We start from the raw sequence: 23,197 nt of genomic DNA, 5'->3' as shown, positions 1-23,197 counted from the left end.
GGAAACATGGAATTACTTCAAAGAACTTGGATAAATATTGGCCAACATTGTTGTACATCCTTCTTAAATTATGGTTTCTGTAAAAAATGTAGGTGCGTGTTCTTTGATAGCGATTGAATATAAGAAAAGCGTATGGGAGAAACGTGATACGTCTTGTCTTTCGTCTTTTATCGAAAAAAGCAATTTCGAAGTTTAAAGTATTGTCGATCAATTTCATTTAAACGCTCTCTGTTCGATCTCGGGATTAAATTGGGAGTAATTAATATTTTAGATATCTAAATTGTCGTAAGAACAGTCTTGATCGTTTGTGGATTTATTGCGGATTTTTTAAATATTCGTAGCTTTAAATTTAGACATTTTCAACTTTCTCAACTGTGTCACATCGAAATACTCCCTTGCAGCTACGAATTAGTATCAAAATTTGGAAATCCATGGGCGATAACTTGTCATCTTGTTTCCTTGTGGTTTTATATAATACCAATAGAGGTGAATATCTACGAATAATTTAGCATTTTACAAACATTGATCAGAATGTTAATTATTATCTTCTGAGTAACTAACATCGGATTAAAAAATTCTTGAATTTTTCGTAGTATGTGTTCTAAATGTACAGGATGAAATATAAAATAAAAAATTTTATTTCCTTTGAATATTCTCTGGGATTCTCTAGCTTTGAACATCAGCTCCGTCGTTCGCGTTCTCACTTTTCGACTCTACAAAAAGCTCTCGTGCTCATATTTCGCGGTCAGCGAGGGTCGCGATGAACACGGAGCCATCCCGATGATTCACGGTCATGACTCACTTTGCCGCCACAGGACTGGTAGTAGTTCGCATAAACGGGAAGGTGCTCGGATCCAAAAGTAGCAAAGGAAAATAAAAGCGAACGTAAAAAATTCTATCGCACAGATTTCATTTGAAAGAAAAATCTGACGTGAATTTTTGACAGTCCCGAGATGAAAAATTTCGAATTGCAATAAAGAAAAGCGGAAAGAAAAATATAGGCAGAGCAGTGAAGTTCAAAGATTAAAGTCAGAAGTATTTCATTTTTTTATACGTTTATTCGAAGAATAATTCTTCCGTAATTTTATTCGAACAACTATAACGCATAAAAAAAAATAACGAGTATAGCAAGTTAATGACTGAACTTCGGCGTAACGTTTAATTAACATGACAGAAATTGTAAAATGAAATATCATGCTGCCATCTTGTATTGTTGCGAACAGAATTTTAACTATTACAACTAGAAGTCTGACTTTAATTACGTATTCTATATATTAAAATATAATCGTTAAAGAGGAAGGAAGAGAAAGAACAAACAATAAAATACTCGAAGAAATAAAGGAAGGAGACGCGTCTGAGGTATTTATCGATTCATGAAACGTGCGGGAATGAAATTTAAATTTCTATTCAGAATGAATCGTGACTGGTGTTTGTCAACCGTTTAATTACTGCAGAATCCATGAATAAAGCTCCATTGATTCCAACGTGAATTTCATAGCTGCACGGTCTCGCACATAATTATTGTTTCCATAATTATTCGGTACGATTTGCGAATTATTCGGATAATCATATGGTTCGTCGTTAATTCGCATATTTTTTTCTTCGTACCCGAAACGTTAGCTGACTATTTTACGAACACGTATTTCGAGATAATAATTCAAAGGATTCGCCGTGTTCCGCGAAAATCTTCTGCAAAGCTCCTTGATTAATTTCGAGAGTAATTTCGTTAAAATGTAATGAACACCGATCGCGTGAAATGTTGAGCGAATAAATTCTTTAATCTGTAGAAATTTATCGTCGTGAAAGCAATTTGCACTGGAAACGAGCATCAAACTGAAAATAGTTTACCAATCGATGAAATTGTCGTTGCTTAATTCGCGCGGTCTTAATACTTCCGCGGTGCTCTCTAATCTTCCATTTTGAAAATCTATTTAAAGTTTAGGAAGAATTTATGAAATTTAAAATGAATCGGTGGTTTTCTACAGATTTTTTTCTTTCGAAAACGATATTAATGGTCGAACGAAGTTTATCTCACAATAATTTATTAATTGATAACATTAGCGAATTCACAAGATGTAAGTTGTGCGTTATTTAAATTTCACTTTCGCGATCTGATAATTTTGCAACTTTATGTCAAATGGAATAATCAAACGACTTGAAATTTGTAAAACATGGTTGTAAATTTTCATTTGCTTTATAAATACTAAACTAAACCTGTTACTTTTAGACAGGTACTTGTTAATACCAATAACTTACGATTTGTAACTTGTAAAATTTCATTAATAATACCAATTCAATCGTACGAGGGATCCTTAATTATCCTAAGTAGATTATGCATTTGTATGCATTTATCACGCATTTAATATGCGCATAATACCTTAAAATATATGAAATATCCGAAGTATAGTATTTGTTACATTATTCAATAGGTAAAACAAAAATTTCCGCCTAGGTTCCATCTTTTACATTATATTCAGAAATATATGAACTTGAATATGAATAAGAACATCGCCACTTTAATCCTAACACTCCACCGTAAAGACAGAAGATTTTCAAGATGACTTAATAACAGACATACGATATCAGATCGAATACAATTTCTAAATTCATCATCTTAAATTACAACCACATCAAAATTTCCTTCAACATCGGTATACATGAGTTTCTGTGCCACGAGGATCCATAAGATGATAGGTCTATTCTGTGCCTCGTGGTTAAAACATCGACGAGGAGATAAATTTACATATATTTCTGCGCGGACGGTATGCGAGGAACCGAAATGGCGGACGAGCCAGGACGAAGATGCGAGAACGCGGTACGTGGAGGCACGCGAGGTGAAATTCACGCGTGTCGTAAATCATCGTCGGTCGATTCCGCTGCGTACGCAGTGTCGTCGACGTAACATCCGTTTCTCGACGTTCGTTTCCACCGATAAAACGTACGCCCACGCCAATGCGGTTCGTTTATGCTGGCATAAAATTCGCCCGGGAACGACAGCTGTCTCGTCGTCTGACTGCGTGATGAAACGAGATTTGTCTTGGGGACCCAAGCGAAACTGGCTGCGAGCGAATGCGTGAGCCAACCATTCGAACAACCACAGATGTATAACATTCTCTGTGTCCACTTTGTAGATCGTTGTTATTTTCTTTCTTTTTCCCTGTGTTTTTTAGCTTCGATTAAATTGGATCGAAAGCTAATTACATGGAAACGTTGAATGAAGAATTATCGAAACCTTGGAAGAAAATGAACTTCGTGATTATTTTATATAGCGAGACAGGCTTGGTTCTTGGTACGTACGTAGTCTTTTTGCAGTTCGATAATGTATCTTGAGACGAGTAATTTGGAAACTATACAAGAAAACGTTTCGAGGTTTTAGCGGACGAAATTTTAATTATAATTAGATATGTTGTTACGTGGAAGAATGTGTACTGTGAGAGAATGAGATAAGGGAAAAATTTATTTTCTAGTGAAATATGTAACAAATTTTTATTTCTGTAGAGGATGTCAGCCGGTCGTAACATATCTTATAAATGTTGGAACATCAGGACCAGTTATGAAAATTTGTTGTATAGTAAGCCGTAGTTACTATCCCTTCCCTAAGTCTTATTCTCATTATTTTTTAAATATTTCACCCAAAATTGTAATTCCATTTTAATTGGTCGATGTGTCTTTCTTATGTCTGTAAATAACAATTACATTTTCTTCGTTAATTAATTCTACTCGTTACGATATTAAATAAGCATCATAAGTTAAAAAGTACCTTCGTGAGATTATGTTAACTTACCGATGACTTTGAGAAATGTTCAATATTCATAGCTCTGAAACAGAGCAGCCAAGAGTTGAATAGTCATCGCCAGGATCTTCATTCGACCATCAGGATCATAAATTCTGTCAAGCACTAGATGTTCGCTTCTCAAACAAACACTCTAATCCTCGCTAATCTGATCCTATAAATTTCTCTTTCAAACTGCCAATTTATTTCTTCGATGACACGTGAACGCGTTCCACTATTTTAAACAAAATTTAGACAAATCCAAACAAATCAATTTCTCTGAAACTGATCTCGAGTAAACACGATCGTAACCGCGCGTTTCTTTCCAAATCTCCTGTTAAAATCGCATAAAGTCACAGCGGCGGAATTTATGATCGTGCATCGAGTAACTCGCTGGTAAACCAATTCAGCGATATCTCGGCGTAAACTTGCGGTAATACCATAGCTTCCCCATCTTTTGCGGCGCGGAAGATAGTCGGAATTAACGATTTCCAAGCAAGGGAAGAGGTAAATATCGGGCAGAAGGGAAAGAATTCCGCGGTCTCGGGATAAATTACTGTCTCAGCAATAACGTTGGCATCGCTTTAGCGATGGGTAATGGTGAGTTACGCGTCGTTTATGTCCCGTAAAGCTTCGTAGAAACGCACGGCGGCATTTGTCGCGTCGCGATGCCGGCATGTGGCGGTCCGTTTCATTTGCCGCCGATAAAACTACCCTTAGCCTCGCTAGAGTATTATCGTGATCATCGTTTCCAGTAATTTACGGCGGTTTTACACCGCGTCTATGCTCCAGCAAAAAGAGAAAGTTTTTGCCGACACGGGAACGTTTTCGCGGTGCGATTCGACCAATTCAGGTGGAACGCTCGATTAATTTGTTCGTTCTCCTTCGTCGATTTCGGGATCGAAGTGAATCACAATACTCAGTTTTTGCATGATGTTTGTAGATCGTTGCGTAAATTTAGAAAAATTTTTTGTTATTTTTATTTTGTAATTTGGTTATTAAGTTTGAACAATTTGGATTTTGAAATCGAAGCAAACGAGAATGAATTTTTGGACGATGTTCGGAGATCGTTGATCCTTTTTATTTTACATTAATGGACACGTACAGGGCATCTGTTGATCTCATACATAACGTGTACTTGACCTAGGTTATTATCAAGGAAACGATTAGTTAATGAGAATGTTGTACTTTAGAAACATGGGAAAATTTGTTGAAACTATCAGCAAGAATTTTGGTACCATAATATAAATTAAAACAAATTATAAAATATAATGTAATAAATTGGTCCTCGGAAATTCCCAAGCTATGTAAATCCCATTAAAACAATTCGAGGTAACTTAAATAGGAAAATGCAAACAGGCGACTCAAAGTTTGATATGAATATCAAAATTGATTAAAATATAGACAAGAAGAAAGATCCATTTTACTATCTCAAAGTTATAAGATTATTATTATAATATTGAATTAATATACCTTTAGAGTCAAGGAGAAAAATTTCAAATGAAATAATTTTCAAAAGTTTGGATAATTTTCTAATGACTTCTGAAATGTTCAAGTTTGCCTCATCTGTCTATAGTGTGTTCTAATATGTACTTGTAGAACCACTATGGGAATGTAGGTGAAACGCGAAGTCATAAATGTCCCTATAATACAGATGTTGAATTTCGTACTGTGGAATTGCCACTACAGTTAGTGTAACTTCCTGGTCCCAAATCGGGACAGGTCTGTATAAATTGGGATACATGAAGTTGTCATCCTCTAGAACAGAATATTACACATCGTAAAACTGTACCAAGATATACTTTGTTTTTGGAATTAAATTTCAGAACGTTGATTATTTTCGAAGCGCTTCGAACTGTAAGAAGAAAATGAATCGTAAGACAGAAGTTTAGTAACATTCGTAATTAAGTGACGGGTGTTTATGAATTTATAAAAAAAAGAGCTTAAGAATGAAGCGATATACAGAATGTACAAATTTCAGTGTTTAATGAATTAAAGAAATCTGCATTTAACTTTCATTTCTTTCTGAGAATATGAATTTGCATAGACATCCGCGGTCTATTCGTAACAATGTTCTTCGTTCAAATAAAGAACAAAAGATTCAGGATACGTTTGATTACGCGCTCGGTGAATCTTTTTTACCGTATGTATTTGAATAAATTAGCATCAACGTCGAAATTATTAATTATCGTAAGGTTACGTAGCTACAATTAGTCGGGATCGAAGTCAAGATCTAAGGAAGCCGAAGTCAACATAAAGCTTATCAAAATTTACGCCTCTGTCAACCAATTACCATCCAAGAATCATGCGACAGTCAGCCGAACAAGTCGCCCCTTGTTACTGTCAGCCCATAAATTGCACCGAACGAATTGCACTGGTCGCTGTAGCTGCGAACCATTGCGAGTTAATTTCCCATTCGAGCTAGCAGAACGCGATCTCAAGCGAAACGAAGTCTCTTCTCTTCGAGGCGAATGTGCGATCGATCGATGTTAACTGTAGAATATAAACATTTTTCATTTTTACAACCGATCGTTATCAATTATTAATCAGATACCATTTTAAGCTATTAAAACGTCGAAGATAATATGTCTACGATAATTTGAAAAAATCTATTAATCTACTAATTTGAAAAAGGTCGTAAGTTTTACGATTAATCCTATCATATTATGAAATCGAACGAAAATTTACAATATAGATAATGATTTTCATAGTTACTCATCCCGAGCCATCAGTTTTAGCCATCGGCAAACTATAAACCACTGGTCTACAAAATGTATCTATCAAGACCAAAGATATCGCTAACGACGTTTCACAACTACCATTATCTGTAGTTGGAAAACAGAAATGATCGATATCCTGCCATATCTGATAACATCTCTAACCAAGGCTTTAAATTCCAATTTCTCTTTCAACCTACCTAATCTACCGATACTTATCGCAATTCATCATGAATGTCGAGTAATAAAAATTTCATCACGGTCTGGTTCACCGAGAACGCAACGTTGCGTTAATGCGACATCTTGTTTGTAATTTCTTATAGTCAATTCACATTATTAGTTCTTAGTCGTTCTAACTGTTTTCTCTTCAATTTATAGAATTTCTTTCTCTGCCTCTGATTTATGATCAGCTTCTGTAATATACGTATGTATCTATTATTCTGATAGATGTTACAATAATTTGTCAACTGTCGTCTCAGACAAATTGCAGAGAAGTAAAATAGAGAAAAAGAGAAAAGAAAACCTTGATAAAACAACTTACTTCATTTATGGTTGTTCAATAACGTCGCGTTTACGCAACTTTTACACATTGCGTATCACAGTGCTTGGTCCCTTAGTGATTTAATCGATTGCTTCGTTGACAAGGGATTTGACATCAAGCATTTTCTATTTTCCACTAGAAATATCTTAAAATCAAACAGTTGGATGAGGAATTTTACGTCGATCGAATCCAGCAATGTTATCAAAGCCACATGAAACCTCATCTTCGCATTTCGGGTTTCATTCGACGGAATGATCGCATTGCTGAATCTGATATCGTGACATCCACACGTAATCATCCACGGTTAGTTTCAGTTTAGCAAACTTATCAGCTGTCAGTGGGCTTGACTTTGTAACGCGACTGGATTTATAGCGTATGCTCATGTAGCTTTTAAACGCCTCCATCGCGATAGACTGGAAACTATCTTTTCATCGTATCTAAACGAATATACATATTTCTATGCTTTTATATTCTTTTTTTTTTGTCATGGATTTCCATTTTGATAAGGTTGAAATTTCGTCTTGCTCATTTCTATTGAATCTTCTAAAACAATTATTAATTGTCATATTTCAAATTCATATTCATATTTCTAAAGTATAATTATAATTAAATACTATTAAATATACTTACGACTAACATATACATAGGTAGCCTTAAAACGAGGAAGATAAAAATGCTACGTTGATTTTAGTACACAATACAGGTAGGATAGTTGAGAAAGTATTAAAAAGTATTAATTTTTATCGTACGTTTGGAATCAAAGCAATTGAGTCGTAAACTTTTCAATTGACAAGACCGTGGATGAAGTTTTATAGCATCAGCACCATTGTACCGTATATCGTCTCGTATTTACCTTAACGAACTAATAAACATGTCGTTGGCAATTTTTAACGACCGCCGTATCAAGTTAGGCCGGACCTGATGAAGAACAGAAGCGCGGAATTGGCTTTCTATGCCGGCAGTATCGAAACTGGCGACAGCTGTTAATGATTCCGCCACCAATGACCCGTTTGCTTCGTCTTTCGCGTTCGAGAAACTGCCGGCATTATAACGCCGGTTTATATTCGCCCTGGATTTAACGAACAGCTCCGGTGTTCACTTAGTAGACTATTACTGCCGTAAAATAACGCGGGATATGAACGTAACGCGTGAAATACGCTGTGAATCACGGTTTATAAACATCGTTGCGCGCACGTGGTTTCAATGAAATTACATCGCCGTGTCGAAAACTGTATATATCCGAATGATGCTGAGAAGTAAGTAATTACTACTGCAAGTATGTACTTACATTATGCGAGATGCGAATACGCTTAATTAAGAAAGTAGCGGAATTAATTAATTTTTATACTTGGTAGTAGTATTTTCTTCAACATAACGGTGCACCACTGTTTGAATATGTCTATCAATAGAAGTTCTTGTATTGATTTCAGATTCATTATTCAGATTCATGTGAGAAATAAAACAAATATCAAACGGCTTCCTGAATAGAATACGAAACAGAGATACATATTTGAAACACGTTTGAATGATGTAGCGCTCTGACACTATCTACATAACACTTGGTGAAGCGCGCGATAAATTATGTCTCCCTTTTCGAAGCTGGATGAAAACATATCCGTTTAATCTCGTATTCCAGTTCTTTCTGTCGATGGTGTAAAAAATGTAACAATAAAATTGAATAGAAAAAAATTTCCAAGATAATTTCCATGTAAAAATGTCGACGATACGATGAAAGAAGTATAGACGAAAAAGAAGGATCTTTTCAATGTGTTATATACGTTCCTCGTTATAGTGGTGGAAGCCTTAACCTACGGTTACCCGGGACTCGTTTTCCAGTTTTTCTGCAGAGAAACAAATGGCTGTATAGAAAGAGGAAGCTCTGCTCATAGTAGACAAAAAATAGACATCTGCGAACCAAACGAAGAAGATAGAATAGAAACTTCATTGACAAAACTATGCGGAAGCTATTTTGCTTTTTCTTCTATGCAAGATGTTAAGTAGCCCCTGGGAATTCTCTATCTTTGTTAGTAAAGTTGCTTCTTGTTTGCTAAAAATGATTAAATTAAGAGCTCTCTTGTATTATTAGTTATAAATATAAATAGTAACAAAGATGAATTAATTTCAATTCGAATTTTGCGTTGATTCTGTGCACTTCTTCGAATTTGTATCTTCCTTCTTTACGATATTGTTAAAAATAGCTAGAAATATACAAAAGGTGCTAGAACCATGATGAATACCACATCCAAATATTCAAAAGATATTTACATTTTAACAATACCTATTCACATGTAAAACCATACGAAACATAAAGGACCAAAATACTTCGAGATAAGCAAAATCAATAAATGTAAAACAGCGCACAAAACCGAGAAGAGAACTCTTTTACGCCAATTAACAGGTTAACGCAATGCCCTCGAAACAGAAAGTCGTCGTTTTCACCCTCGACGGCTAGCGAAACGCGCCGGTTCCATCGAACGGCAGAGAAACGGCGCGTCGTATAAATTCGCAGCGGCGAAACCGAGGAAGAAGGATGGGTCACGGTCCTCCGTTGGCGGAATGGCCGTCCAAACGGATATTTATCTCCGGCGTAATTTATACGCGTCATTTTCGGATTCGTCGTCCCGAATTCGATGCGTCCGCTTTGAGATTTAAGCGTGCCGCGCGCGCGGGCCCGCGCAGCCCCCGTATACAACTCAAAAGCTGAATTTATTGACTGGCGGGGCCGATAAATTGTTTCGTGGGTCCGTGGCGGGGCGCTGTGGCAGACGTTATTGAGCCATTAAATCGTGATTACCCGCGTGTTATTGAGTGCGGTGACACGAGGACGAGACGTTCTTTCTTTCTTCCACTGACCGTTCCCCCTCTTCGTCGTTTCGGCTTCTGCCGGTTGCTTCCCGACCTTTTTTTCTTCGCTCCTCTCCTGTCTTCCTTTTTTTCCCCTGATCTTTTTCGTTTCGTTTTTTCACTCGCTTCAGGAACCCGTTTCACATACCGAGACTTTGTTTCTTTTCGTTTATTGCCTCTGTCCCGATGATAGATTTGCGAGTCGCCGTTCGACGCGATCAGGGGGTGAATGCTCGATCCCCCAGAGATAAGATCTCCGTTTAATTGAAACGAAGTTTAACGAAGGAAGTGTTTCGAGGATTCTCCAGGGGCTGTTGTGGACGGATAATTGGAAAAGTTTCTCTTACTTGCAAATTTTCGATAGTCAATGTAGCTACTTTTACCTCTTGGATCTATTGAAAAATTCTAAATTTTAGAAAGATGTATTACAACGATGAGGTATCGCTCTCGTGGTTTCGTTAGTTTGTTGTATAAATGTTTGTGAAATCTTTTAAATCTATCTTTTTCTAGTAACGCTATCAATCTCCTCAGTTACGTGGTAGGTATTAAAACTGTGGTATTTTTAAATTCATTAATAGAGACTTGAATCTCTTAATTAGGTTGATATTACGTATAATTTTATAATATTATAGTATAAAAATACAATAGTATAAGAATACGAAGGTTTGACCTTTTCAGAGGCAAATGCATCAAAACCAGGAACTTTCAGTAGTATTTTCTTAAAATATACGAAAAATTGGGGAAATGAAAGTTAGGTTAGTACACGACAAGCATAATGCTGTAACACGATAGTGAATGAAACGTAGGGAGTTAAAGAAAAAAATTTGATGAAGGATTATATAGAAAGATACGAATTTCAATACCTCTCAAAGATACGTGAAATTGTGCTGAATCTGGATTATAATTCAATTATTCCAGCCATTATTTTTCTATTTCTTACAATTTCTTTTTTTTTTTCAATAAAAAGTATGTAAGTAGAGAAAATGTGAGTTAATACATGACAAATATTATTAATATTACATTTTGGATATTTTGAATTCGAGATTTGATAGAAAGAAATATTTAATAGATTTAAATATTCCTCGGAGATATGTCAAACAACATTACGTACCTGAATTATACGTATTTCAGTGATTGCGTGCTTCCTTTAATTTCAGCTTTTATTAATTTGTCGATTAAACGAATGTACTAATAAAAGGGTCATTACAGAAATGTGATCTGCAGCTCGAACAAAAGCAGTTTGACCGAACGATTTACGCGATATGACGTTGAATCTGTTACTGGAATTTTATGACCTGTAACGAGCGAAACGCATCAATCTGAAAGGTTGATTCCAGCAACGAGGGTAATTACCGCTTGAATATTGTAGCAATTTCGGTGCCCCGGGAATAACAGTAAAGCATTGCACGTAATAATTAAACATAATTTAATAGCACGAAAGGGCATTAACTTTTGTCAAACTTCCTCGTTAAGTATACGCTCATTTACGTTAAAAAAATATTCTATTTAAAGGAAGATTGTGACTGGATCAGACAAACTTCAAAGATGATTATGAATTTATTGTTATATCATTGGAACTATTATTCTTGATATCGCAACATTGAAATAGAGTTAGGAATATAATATTATTCTTCCGCTTCGTATCAGTCTAAATAATGTGACAAAGCGTAAAATTGATTGCTAGTTGTTCGTAACTACTTAAACTCGTATTAATCACCGGTTTAATGTCCTATTTTAATGCAAATCGTCTGCATTATCAATGAATCACGGTACGAACAGCTATCATTTATTTTCTTATTGTCTCTAATTCTTCGAATATTATGTACCATGTTTGTTTCTGTATTGTTTGTACCGTATAGTTTCTGATGTATATATTTTGCACTTAAATATACTTTATACTTTAACAATATAAATCACTGTCACGTAATGTATAGCGAATAATAAACGTAGTGCTATTAAGAACGTAATCGAATCCTTGTTCATTTCGTAACGTATCAATCATCAACCGCATTGATTCCAACTGATCAATTCTGTAATATGCAGTGAGATCATGAAACGATGAATTGACGACGTGACTACTTTCGACGTTCAAACTGAAGTTTAAAGTCTAAACAGATTAAACGATCAGTCTCGAACTTTTATTTTATTTTTATGAATAAAATTTATACAGTTTCTACGCGCTGTTTCGCTGCTCTCTCTCTCTCTCTCTCTCTCTCTCTCTCTCTCTCTCTCTCTCTCTCTTTCAACAAACTGAATCGTGCTAAAAGAAACTCTTTGATACACGTACTTATAAATTACATTGCAGAGCTGAATTAAAGAGTACATGGTGGTTCTAAGTGCACTACAAGACGTTGATAATCAAAGAGGAAAGAATAAAAAAGTAAAAAAGGGAAACAAAGGAACAATGGTAGGGCTCAATGGAGAATTTGCAGCGGCGTGCGTGCCGACAATAGCTGAGGGCTATAATTGCAGTCTAAATATGCATGCTGGATGCGGCTATCGGGGTTGACTGTTCCATATTCAGCGATTAAGTGTGATGTACGAGTTTTGAGTGTCGCGGCATATCAAACAGGCGTAATCGTACATGTAGTAATCCCTCGCCAGCTGTCTCCCTTCCATTCGACGATTCTACCCCTCCGCATGATAAATTCCCGCGCAATTAACTAAACTGTGCACGACGCCGATGGAACGTACGTATCGCGAATGCTAAATGAATGACGACGCGACTTTTGTCGACCTCGATCAGAGTGCCGTTTTATATCACGCATTGGCTCGTCTGTCTCACGGAAACGATCGATGCGTTTCGATTCGTAGAAATTAAGCTTCTTCCATAATAGAGCACAATCCACCGTTTTACAGCGTAATCTTTACGATACTAGAAATACCAGTTCAAAAATCTGTGGTTAATTGTACGTTACAATTAGAAACATGTCCATTCGCGTGCTATTGATAGATACGTGTTACAAGAACCTGTCAAATGTCTCGCGCAAATTGCAGAGAAGTATACAAGAATGAAAAAAAAGAATAATAGAATAAAAATAACAAAATAACATAAAATTGTGTTTCTTTGAAGAAAATACAAAAATAAGAAAAATATAATAAACGCAAAGCTTCGAGCTTTTGGAACTGTTATTCAATTTTGTTATGGGACTATACAATGGGACTGGGGAAAAGAAAGACACTCGAGGGTGCCATAAATTAGTCAGTAATGCGTCGTGAGTCAAGCTGATTGACTATTCTGCAACCTTAACGCAGAAAAAACGTATTCTTTCGTAGAACCGTCGTTTAAAAATACTTTTTTTTTTATTATTTAATTTGCACTTTACAATTTAGCTAGCCGGACATTTGGTAAATTTTTCTAACTTAATTGCTAAATAACATGTGGATGGCTACTCCCAGCGGGATACCATCTTCGAGTTTGACTAATTTAAAAATATGTAGATGTATCTCATATACGAAAATTTAGTAATATTTTACGTAAGTGTAAGAATCTCTGATTCTATTATATCTAAATGGTTTATCTGTATCTAGATAGTTTTGTTTATACTTATACAAGTTTGCAGGTGCAATCGATCTGCCCAGTGATGAATCAGATAGACGGTTTGGTCATCGCGTGACAGGCTGTGAACACCTGGTTTCTGCATGTTCTCACTCGTCAATTTTATTAGACGTTTTCGCTTGCATGGAAGTCCCTCCTTTTACTTTTCCCTACGTTTCCTTTTGAGAACCATAGGTCGATAGGAGGGAAAAAATCGAGTAGAACCTTCCTGACAGTCGTAGCAGTGACGCAGCTTGTTACTAATATTTTTAATATAAAATAAAATAGTGAATAAATATAACAAATAAAAATCATCCATTTTGGTACGATTGTAAAGCGAATAAATTGTTTATTACAAAAATAGTGAAAAATATTAGAATCACAGACTCAAATAGCTCTCAATAGCGTGTCGTGAAATTAAAATGTTACAACGTTGGATGCTCACCAATATAAAATTATTACACAATCAGATAATCACATATGTGTATAGATAAATTGATAACCGATAAAGTAGACGGGTTTGTCATCCAAATCCTCGTTAGTATAGTGGTCAGTATCCCCGCCTGTCACGCGGGAGACCGGGGTTCGATTCCCCGACGGGGAGAAAAGAAATATTTTTATTTTTAACAATGATGACGTAATTATATATCTTATGCATAATAGCAAATATTTACATATTCATAAAATAGTAAATTTTTGATAACGGAAGAAAAAAAAATTAAAACTTCTGAAAAAAAAAGATTCTTCAGAATCATCAAAAATTCTTCCGTTATATTCACCTCGAATTTCACCCGACTGACCGACGTCGTTTAATCATCTGAAGATAAATGGACGATACACACAGCGTAATAACAAACTATGCATATAATAATCTCTTTAAAACTTCCTCGATAAGAAAATTAAGACCAATGTTCCTCGACATCGCCTCGTTGCAAAACCACATTCTTCGTCACACCGCGTCATCCACTAAACAAAATACACATAAAATATAATCATCCGCCCAGTTTTATACTTCGTACCATAAAATTCCAAACGAAATCGCGAGAAGTCACCATGAAACGACAGCTCCTCACGAAACCTTCGTTAATTCTCTCGTAATATCCACGTGTAGTATAACTCAGTAAATTACTATAATCATCGATATTATGTATCTGCTTACGCGAGAGAAAGAGACTATTATATGCCTCGTAGATAATAACGAGCGTCTCGTTGCCTCGGATCGATGCGTGGTATCGGTAAAACCCTTGTATCAATGTGAATGAGAAAGCCACGGTTTCCAAGAGGAAGAACGTAATTAGCTGGATGTAATTGCACCCATAAGGATCCCTCCTGGAGTCTCGAAGTCGCAGCGAGACATCATTTCTCCTTTAAGTCCCCTCCCCCGCCTCTCTCGCTCTTCCTTCCTTTCCACCCCAGTGAAACCGACTTCGGGGTCTTGATCGTGTTTACCCGTAATAAGCCTTAATCGGGGCTAGATTTAGTGGTGCGCGGCCTTTTTTGAATTACACCCTCGTTGCACGCAACGATCGAGGGCCGCGTATGTATACGCCCCTTTAGAGTGGAGCCGCGAGACCGAGGGACACCTCGTGAATCCACCTTAATTTCGGCCGCCTCCGGCGATCATTTCGCTCAATAAATCTCGTTTACGGAGAGAGTCTTGTTGGCCACGTTGGACGAACAACGCGGTCGCAATTTGCGGTATTGTCGGCTAACTGGCCGGACAGAATTGGCTTTTTCGAGAGGCTCGACGCGGACCCGGAACAGACCGCCGATCGTTGATCGCGTAGGATCGTGAGGATAAGAGGTTTAGTTTGTTTTCGGTTGGATTTTGCGATAGCGTTCAACGCGATTGAGGATCTTAGCGTAATTTTGCACCTGTAACAATTTAATTACTGAATCACAGGTGAGTGATATTCTTCTTAGACAAACGTATTTTCTCACGATATATAAATAAACTTACAGAGTTACTATATCTCAGCTTAATCTTCGTACCGTTCTACATTTCCAAAAATTCGAGGAAGATTCCGATAAATTTATCAACGTCCCTAGTACAAGTATAATATTAGGTTATTCGTTTGTTTCATCTTTTGAAACGATGTCAGCAAAAATAAAAACTCTTCTCAGGTAAATTCACGAATAAAATTCCACGTTTTTTATTAAAAATAAAATACGAGCAATCGATTCGTGATAAACGTTATAAATCAAAATAGGTGTATTCGACTTGCAAATAACGAAACACTTATTACCGTAACGTTTTCATTACTCGCGACTAACTTTAACCAATGCAATTGTAAGCACTAATCTTACAAATTAGAAGTCTTATCGTAACCATTTCAAAGAATGCAATTTAACAAACAATCCGTATCGTCCTGTTCCACATACCATTCCACTGGCTTAATAGTTAGTTTCAGAAATAGTATTGCGAACAAAGTTGGAGTTGTTCCGCTTCATGGAACGTGGTCGCTTAATAGTTAGTGGTCGTTTTGTTGAAAGGTTATCATAGTGACCCAGTTGGCTTACCAACGAACGAACGAACCATATTTAAAGATAAGAATCCGTATTTAAAACTAGATGCTCGTAAATAGAAAAAACGATGATACGTGAAATTAACGCAATGCACACTGTGCATTGTAATCGTTGTTCGATCTTGATCTTATTAGTCGACGATATGTATCATCAGATTGTACGTAAACAATAGAAATGTAAACTATAATTTGCTCAAAAGATCGATAGAGAAAAATTACCAGATCGTAATCACTTGAAAATTAGTTCGCTCATTCCTTATACGATTCTACTAGTATATCTGCTGCTACACTAGACGCTAGAATTTGGGTGAAGGTACGTATAATTTTAATTTCCAATTAAAATATTTCTTTCTTTCTTTAAAGGACAATTTAAAGAAAGCGGTTCAGGCTATCTTGTAATTTTGAAGAATTTTGATCGTTCTGTTTCAAGAAGGTATGGTATTGCATTGCTATATAGTTCTTTCCTCCTACGGTCTACTGTATTGGATGTCCTTTACTTTTTTAATGAAATCCATTCGTAATGGCAGAGTAAGGAAAATACTAACAAAGATTTCATAAACAGACTTTTATTCACGTCGGATCGCCTAATATCAAGTTTCAGGAAAACTGCACGTTATATGCATTTTTTCATCTTTATCTCGAATTCTCATTCGAATGCCGCATTGTGTATCGCGATCAAAGTCACGTTAAATTTCTCCTTCGTAGTAATTAGTTGTAATTAAAACTCATTGATAAGAATTTAAAATTTAATTAAATCTTCTTCCAACTATCACACCTATTCGACCAATATTATCATAATGGAATGGTTAAAAACGTCGAAAACACGCCTATCTCCTCTATCATCCTGTCGTGTTATTTTTTCGCTAACCTGACAATTTTATCGCTTCGATACCGATTACTTGCGATCGCAAGCAAGTAATTAACCGGTGCGCGGATCGTTGAAAAATTGGTGGCGCGTAATACCCTATCGCGCAAAAACGAAATAAAACGTGACGTGCCGCGTAAATATTCCCTGTTATAACAATCCACGTACGACAACACCCGAAAAATCCCTTTTCCCTTCCCTGTTAATATTTACCTTATAGGCGGAGCCTGTAATCTCCGAGCGAAGATACATTTTGTGATCAATCTTGCGGGAAGGGTGAATTGATTTCGACGAAGAACAAAATTTGATTCGTTACACCTGTTGTACAGGGTGACGCTTTCGCTAGTTAAACACAGATCACAGTTGTCAATTTCGTACAAATTTATTGTGATCGATGATTCCTCGTATCTTTTGTGAAATTTTAAACATCCCAAAAATGAAACGCTTGTTCGTCGTATTATGCGTAATGAAGAAACAAAAACACGTCTCAAGATTGTGGACAATGTGTAATGAGCAATAAATGTAAGAGCTGGTCAAACTTACGTGAAATCCAAATACACACACGTATCGTATTCTTCTCTGGTAATCTTTATATAGAAGATAGAAGGAGAAACGAGGACTATTCATTTTCTTTAGCTTTGTCTGTGAGAATTGCAGTAGCAAAACTACCAAATCACAGTGATTCTAATGTTCAAAATGTCTCCGTAAAAAAATAGGAAATCCACTCTGCACTACAACAGAACACGAATGAAGATAATTAACATTATATCAATCGTTTTGTTTCAAAGTGTATAATTAAGATATAATTTGCGAATAATATATAGTTAAATTCTTTAAGCGTTGTTCCTTTTTTTAGCGAACCGATTGAAATTTAATTTTCTCGATAAAGCTATCTTGTGGCGTTTCGTTGCTTTTCTCCCTTTAATCTTCATATAACGACACGATATTATCGCCTTGCATCGCTGACGTTGCCTACAAGTTAACTAATACACAGGATCACCCTGTATATAACAGAATGAATGAAGACTCGGTTGAGTGACGCGCGTCCAGCTTAATGACAGTGGCAACTTTGTCCACGACGATGGAATCTGTCCATTCGAGCACAAGACCTTCGCGCCGCGTCGCCATTATTTCTTGCAGCTTCTTCCGCCCCTTTTACTCCCTTATCGTGGTCGTTTCGCCACTCCTATTACGGCGAACCAGTGTTATTGCCTTCTTATTAAGGGAATAATTGCGATGTTTTACGATCGAGTTCCCGATCAATTATCCAAAGAAACGGAGCAAAACGAACGGGACCGCGGATGGTGAGAGTTGTTAACGAGCCTGGCTGATCGTCGCGCGAAACAAGGGTCAGAGAATGTCCCGGGTAATTTCCTCCTCGTGGTAGCGCAATTTTTGATTACCACTTTTTGGTTACCGAACAGGATTAACAGGATGTTTGTATTGAGATTGATAGGCTCCTTGCATGCTTTCTTCCGGCGTTTATGATACTCGCGATTGGTAGTTGGTAGGATTTAGGATTTCTTTAGGTTTGTTTTTCGATAGTCAGTTGTGGAATCGATCGACGAGGGAAGAGGTATGAGACGCATCAAGGATGTAATTTGGATGGATACGCGATGTTCTTCAGTTGTTTGGGATAGATATAAAATTTTATGTATCGGTACGTGGGAATTAAACGTTGGCTTTTTTTTTTTTATTGAATTAGGGAACTGCATACATGTGCTGGACAGTAACTTTTTAAGAGGCATCTTCATGTCGTAAATATCGATCCTTAATGGACTGAATAAAATATTTGGTATTTCTGTTAACAGGTATATATTTTATGATTTTTAGGCGTTTATATTAAATGTTCATTGGCTTGCACATTCTGTAATACAGTAGACATAGATATTTCTTTTTTTTTTTATTTAATAGACTATTTACAATCAATTGTATCAGTATGTTCGATTTTAGTTGAATCTAATGCTTCAATCCAAGGGGTATTGCCTTTTTAGTCTGCGGATCTGATCCGTCGTGCCAAGTAATTGGGTAACTAATGGATTTTGGTAATTGTTAACTCTTAAATTATATCTGTTTCTGAACTTGGATATTTCTTCTTTGACTGTGGGTATCTTAAAGTCGCGATGTATTGTTTCGCTGGTAACATACCAACGTGTATCTATCAAGGATCTTAGAGTTTTCGATTGGAATCGTTGGAGAATTTCTATGTTGAAGTTGTTCGCTGTTCCCCATAGCTGGATCCCATAGATCCAAACAGGTTTTAGTATGGCTTTATAGACAGATATGTGAATTTAAAAATTAAGTTGTCAATGGAAAAGAAAGTAGATTATATTTTATATATTACGTATAATATAATATTCCGAACGAACTTTTGGTATATTAAAACTCCATATGGTAATTAAAAATTAATAGCATTAATAAATTCTGTTGCGTTATACGTAATAAGAAATGTGAAAAAAACCTCTCTAGTTTTTCCATCTGTTTACAACCTACAACTTGTCAATTCGCTAATATTTATTTTTATCTATAATTTATTATACCTGTATCCTATAATACTATACTATCCTCGCCTATCGGCTTAACTTGGACTTCCAGTTTTACATTTTTCTCTTATTATCCATTCACCAATATTATCAGTTAGCAAATTATTGTACGAGACAGTCCATTTGCCTTATCCTGTATAATACATTTTTACAGGTCGGACACTCTGCCATTTCCAACGATCCATGCATTCCACGAAGCGCTGTCGAAACAGCTATCAGAAACATTCTTTAATTATTTGACGTATTCGGAAAGAATCGCTTCTTTGACAAAAAAGAAACGGGGATAAGAACCATTAGCGAAAGTTGTGCTCGCGAGCGAAAAATTTGTCTCACGGTTGCGGTGCTAATTCTCGGTCGTGCACGCGTCTAGAGTTAAGTGGAAGAGAGGGGCGCGGCCAGGGAAAAGGTGAAGTGTTGCCACCCAAGTAGAAACTTCCTTCGTTGATTGTTCCGCGGCTCTCTGCTGTGGTAGAGGTATACCGTAGCGGAGGTTGCACGACGTTGCTCCCATGGCTCTTCTCTTGACCGTTCCCCGTTTGGCCAGGCCATATGCGAATCGGAATGGCCCGTGAAAGAAAGAGAGGAACGGTCGTTAATTATCCCATTCCTGGTTGCCAGTTCGCCAAGTCTGTTGTTCGTTTCCTGTGACAATGGCCAAAGAACCTTGAACGAACAGCCACTGGGGATGTACAACAAACAGAATCGACAGGATCAGGAATACGTTTAGAAGCTTACGTTTCGTGGAATGCATGTGTGATGATGTTTATTATAGAAGTGAATCAGGCAGACAGTTTCATGTACGGTGGATCGACGTTGAATTTAATTTTCGATATTGGTTTTTCTGATAAACACTATGGTTATTATAGAAGTCTCAGTATCGTAGAGTTATAAAAGTATTGCTTTTTTATATTAAATATCGATGGACAAGGACACCTTAATCGTTATTGTGATTAATATATTTGTTTTTTTGTTCCAGGTGAGCGAAACGCAATTATGGTTTCATTTCTCGTAGCTGCTGCTATCGTAAGTAAATTACATGAAATCTATTACCGTAGAAGAGTGCACATATGCGTATTTTTAATTTCCTAAAGTTACAGCTTATTTCGATAGTCCAATATAGAACTTAAAAGTCATAGATAACTACTTACGGTAATATTTGAAATATATCTGATAAAACGACCTATAAACTATCACATTACACGAAAAAGAAGACAACTAAATTCTCCAAGGTTTTCCACAGACGTCGTCTACACTTCTCGCGTAAGCTACCCTTCATCCTCGATTAATTACGTACCACATAGTCGTCGAAAGACAAAAAAGAAATGACTAGACTCGAGACCTTCCTGTTCGATAAAACGCAGTTAGTAATTGGCCGAACGATCTTCTTCCGTTCTTGAACGCGCGTTTCTTCCTCGTTGAACGACAGCGACCTTTAAACCCCATACGTATCGCCTGGCGGTGGTCTCACGTAAGAGTTCTTCAAGGGATTGGCCAGCAGATTGCCTGCCGGTCTCCGACCACGCCGGAAAGAAAAGTTCGCTGACGTCGTATAAGGTCGTGCAAGGCACCTGCAACAGCTTAATAGTTTATGGCAGACCCGTGGACTCACTCGTCGACGATATTTTCCACAGGGGGTAGCGGTGAAACGACAGTTGGCCGTGGGGTAAGGCGCGATAAAGGGGAGTTTCCAACGTTCGAGTTCGTTAGAAGTACGAAATAAAAAGGAAGTCGTCGCGATAGCAAGAAAACAGGGCAATTATTCGAGGTGAAGTCTGGGACATTTTTATTAAAGTTTCTTATCAGACGTCGCGTGATGTAGGTATAATGCCACGCTCGAAGCGCTTCTCTCTGAGAGTTCCAAAGCCATTTTCTCGCGTTTCCGGCGTGCGCGCGTGGAAGCTACCTTGCGTTCGGATCGTTTCAGATGTTTGTCATGCTTTATAGGGATACTTGGAGATTTAAGAGCGTTTCCAAAGTTTTTTACACCTCTCCGTTGTGTTTTCGAACGAGGCTTGGCCGTTATTGCACTTGAGAAGCTCGAAGGTAATTTTTATGATGTTGAAGGAGCTTCATGTAGCATTCTTATATTCGTTTAAACCTTGTTTCTTAGTTTATTTCTTTAGAGTTATTAAGCTTGTTAAATATTTTTACGCGTATCACTGTAAGAATAAATTACAATACTTTCGAGAGTCACGAGTGACTCTGTCCGTATCGGACCGCATGTTTCCGAAGACGTCTGGAAAGCATGCGTCATGCAGAAGTATCCTCTGTATACAAAAGCATAGGATAAGAGGCAAAGAAGGTCGGAGGACGTGGCAACGAGACACTTACATTTTTGTAGCAAGCTTATTCTTTTCCGTGACGGCGAGCAGGCCATTGTAGTCAGACATTAACTGACCGTCTTGAAATAGCATTACAAAGCCTACTTTTGATTGTATATAAGGGGACATGGATCTTTACCAACTGTAGATTTTTTTACATTACCGTTCTCATTTTTTTGTTATTTCATATTTTTCTGTTTCGACGCAATTTTTCGTTGAAAAATTTATAAGTGAAATTGATGCGATATATGTTGTATAGTGGATCCCGCTGGGAGTAGCCATTCACACGTTAGTTAGCAATAAAGTTAGAAAAATTTACCGAACGTCTAGCTGGACAAATTGTAAAGTACAAATTAAATAATAAAAAGAAATATTTATATATGTTGTATACTTTTATTATTTATCGCGAATTCTTTGAATATTGATTAATTAAAGAAAATTGTAGATAAGAATTATATTTTGAGAGATGTTGTATTCTATAATTTACTATACTTGAATTTTTGATATACTCTTGGATATCTATGTTCTATATATTAAAGAAATAAAATACGTTTATTATAAATCATTAATTATTCATCTTAAATCAATAATAAACAAATACTACAAAATATAGATATCTGCATTGAATTTTCAATTTAAAAGGGTAGCAGACATGACGGCCCATTAGCTCAGTTGGTTAGAGCGTCGTGCTAATAACGCGAAGGTCGCGGGTTCGATCCCCCCATGGGCCAAATTTTTTTTTCTTTTTTTCATTCTCATTTAATAGAAAAGAAGAATTACTCGTTATAATTTCACTCTCGAACATCGATACTATTTTTATCCTTTTATTCTTCGATCTATTTCGTGCGCAGAGACGAAAAGTTTCCCGGTGGTAACGTTATACGAAAACTTGGCGGTGAATACGTGCTCGTTCACAAGGAGGTGCGAAGTAAGAAAGGAATTTGAGTTTTAGTCGAGTGGAAAGAAACTTCCGGAACGACGTTCGTGTGTCTAATTGAGTAACTTTTCCCCGATCGACATGGCTTGTTTCGAGAGAACTGAAATAGAAGTATTTTCTTGCGATCCTGTAAAGAGGAAGACATCGTTTTCGTAATAGGGAAAAGTTTTTTCGTCTAGCCAGACTTAACATCCCGCTTATTTACTCGATGAATTTCGGTGTCTGAAGTTTCACTATTACTTGGTCTACCTGGAACTCAATTTGATACAGCTTTAATTAAAAATAAATTTAATTAAAAGTAAGTATAATATGTTGCCTGAACAATATTAATTTTGAGTTTGTAATAATTAGATATTCTGAAGAAAAAGGGAAAGAGAACGAGAGAACGAGATGGAATTCTAGAATGTTCATTATATTTTTTATCAAACAATTTTATTTGAGTAAAAAATCAATGTAGAATGAGGAATAGTAATATCAATTATAAAGTTTTCATATATGAAAAGAAAAAAAACCAAAAGAAATTTCCGGTACCGGGAATCGAACCCGAGCCTCCTGGGTGAAAGCCAGGTATCCTAGCCACTAGACCATACCGGA

At 36.6% G+C, this 23,197-nt stretch overlaps 1 long non-coding RNA gene and 3 other non-coding genes across 4 annotated transcripts; 2 read left to right on the top strand and 2 right to left on the bottom strand.

Moving 5' to 3' along the window:
* Positions 1-3,472: 3,472 nt before the first annotated feature.
* On the bottom strand, positions 3,473-3,907 carry LOC139989867 (uncharacterized). Its single transcript, XR_011800422.1, has 2 exons — positions 3,761-3,907; positions 3,473-3,679 (listed from the first exon to the last, which is right to left on the bottom strand). It is a non-coding gene; the product is annotated as an uncharacterized lncRNA (long non-coding RNA).
* Positions 3,908-13,944: 10,037 nt separating this feature from the next.
* Positions 13,945-14,016, top strand: Trnad-guc (transfer RNA aspartic acid (anticodon GUC)). Its single transcript has one exon. It is a non-coding gene; the product is annotated as a tRNA-Asp (tRNA).
* Positions 14,017-22,323: 8,307 nt separating this feature from the next.
* Positions 22,324-22,397, top strand: Trnai-aau (transfer RNA isoleucine (anticodon AAU)). The gene has a single exon. It is a non-coding gene; the product is annotated as a tRNA-Ile (tRNA).
* A 728-nt stretch (positions 22,398-23,125) lies between these two features.
* Positions 23,126-23,197, bottom strand: Trnae-uuc (transfer RNA glutamic acid (anticodon UUC)). The gene has a single exon. It is a non-coding gene; the product is annotated as a tRNA-Glu (tRNA).

The sequence above is a fragment of the Bombus fervidus genome, chromosome 8, assembly GCF_041682495.2.
Source record: "Bombus fervidus isolate BK054 chromosome 8, iyBomFerv1, whole genome shotgun sequence".
NCBI classification, from domain to species: domain Eukaryota; kingdom Metazoa; phylum Arthropoda; class Insecta; order Hymenoptera; family Apidae; genus Bombus; species Bombus fervidus.
The sequence above is the reverse complement of the archived record's forward strand: the minus strand, read 5'-3'. Positions and strand labels throughout refer to the sequence as shown.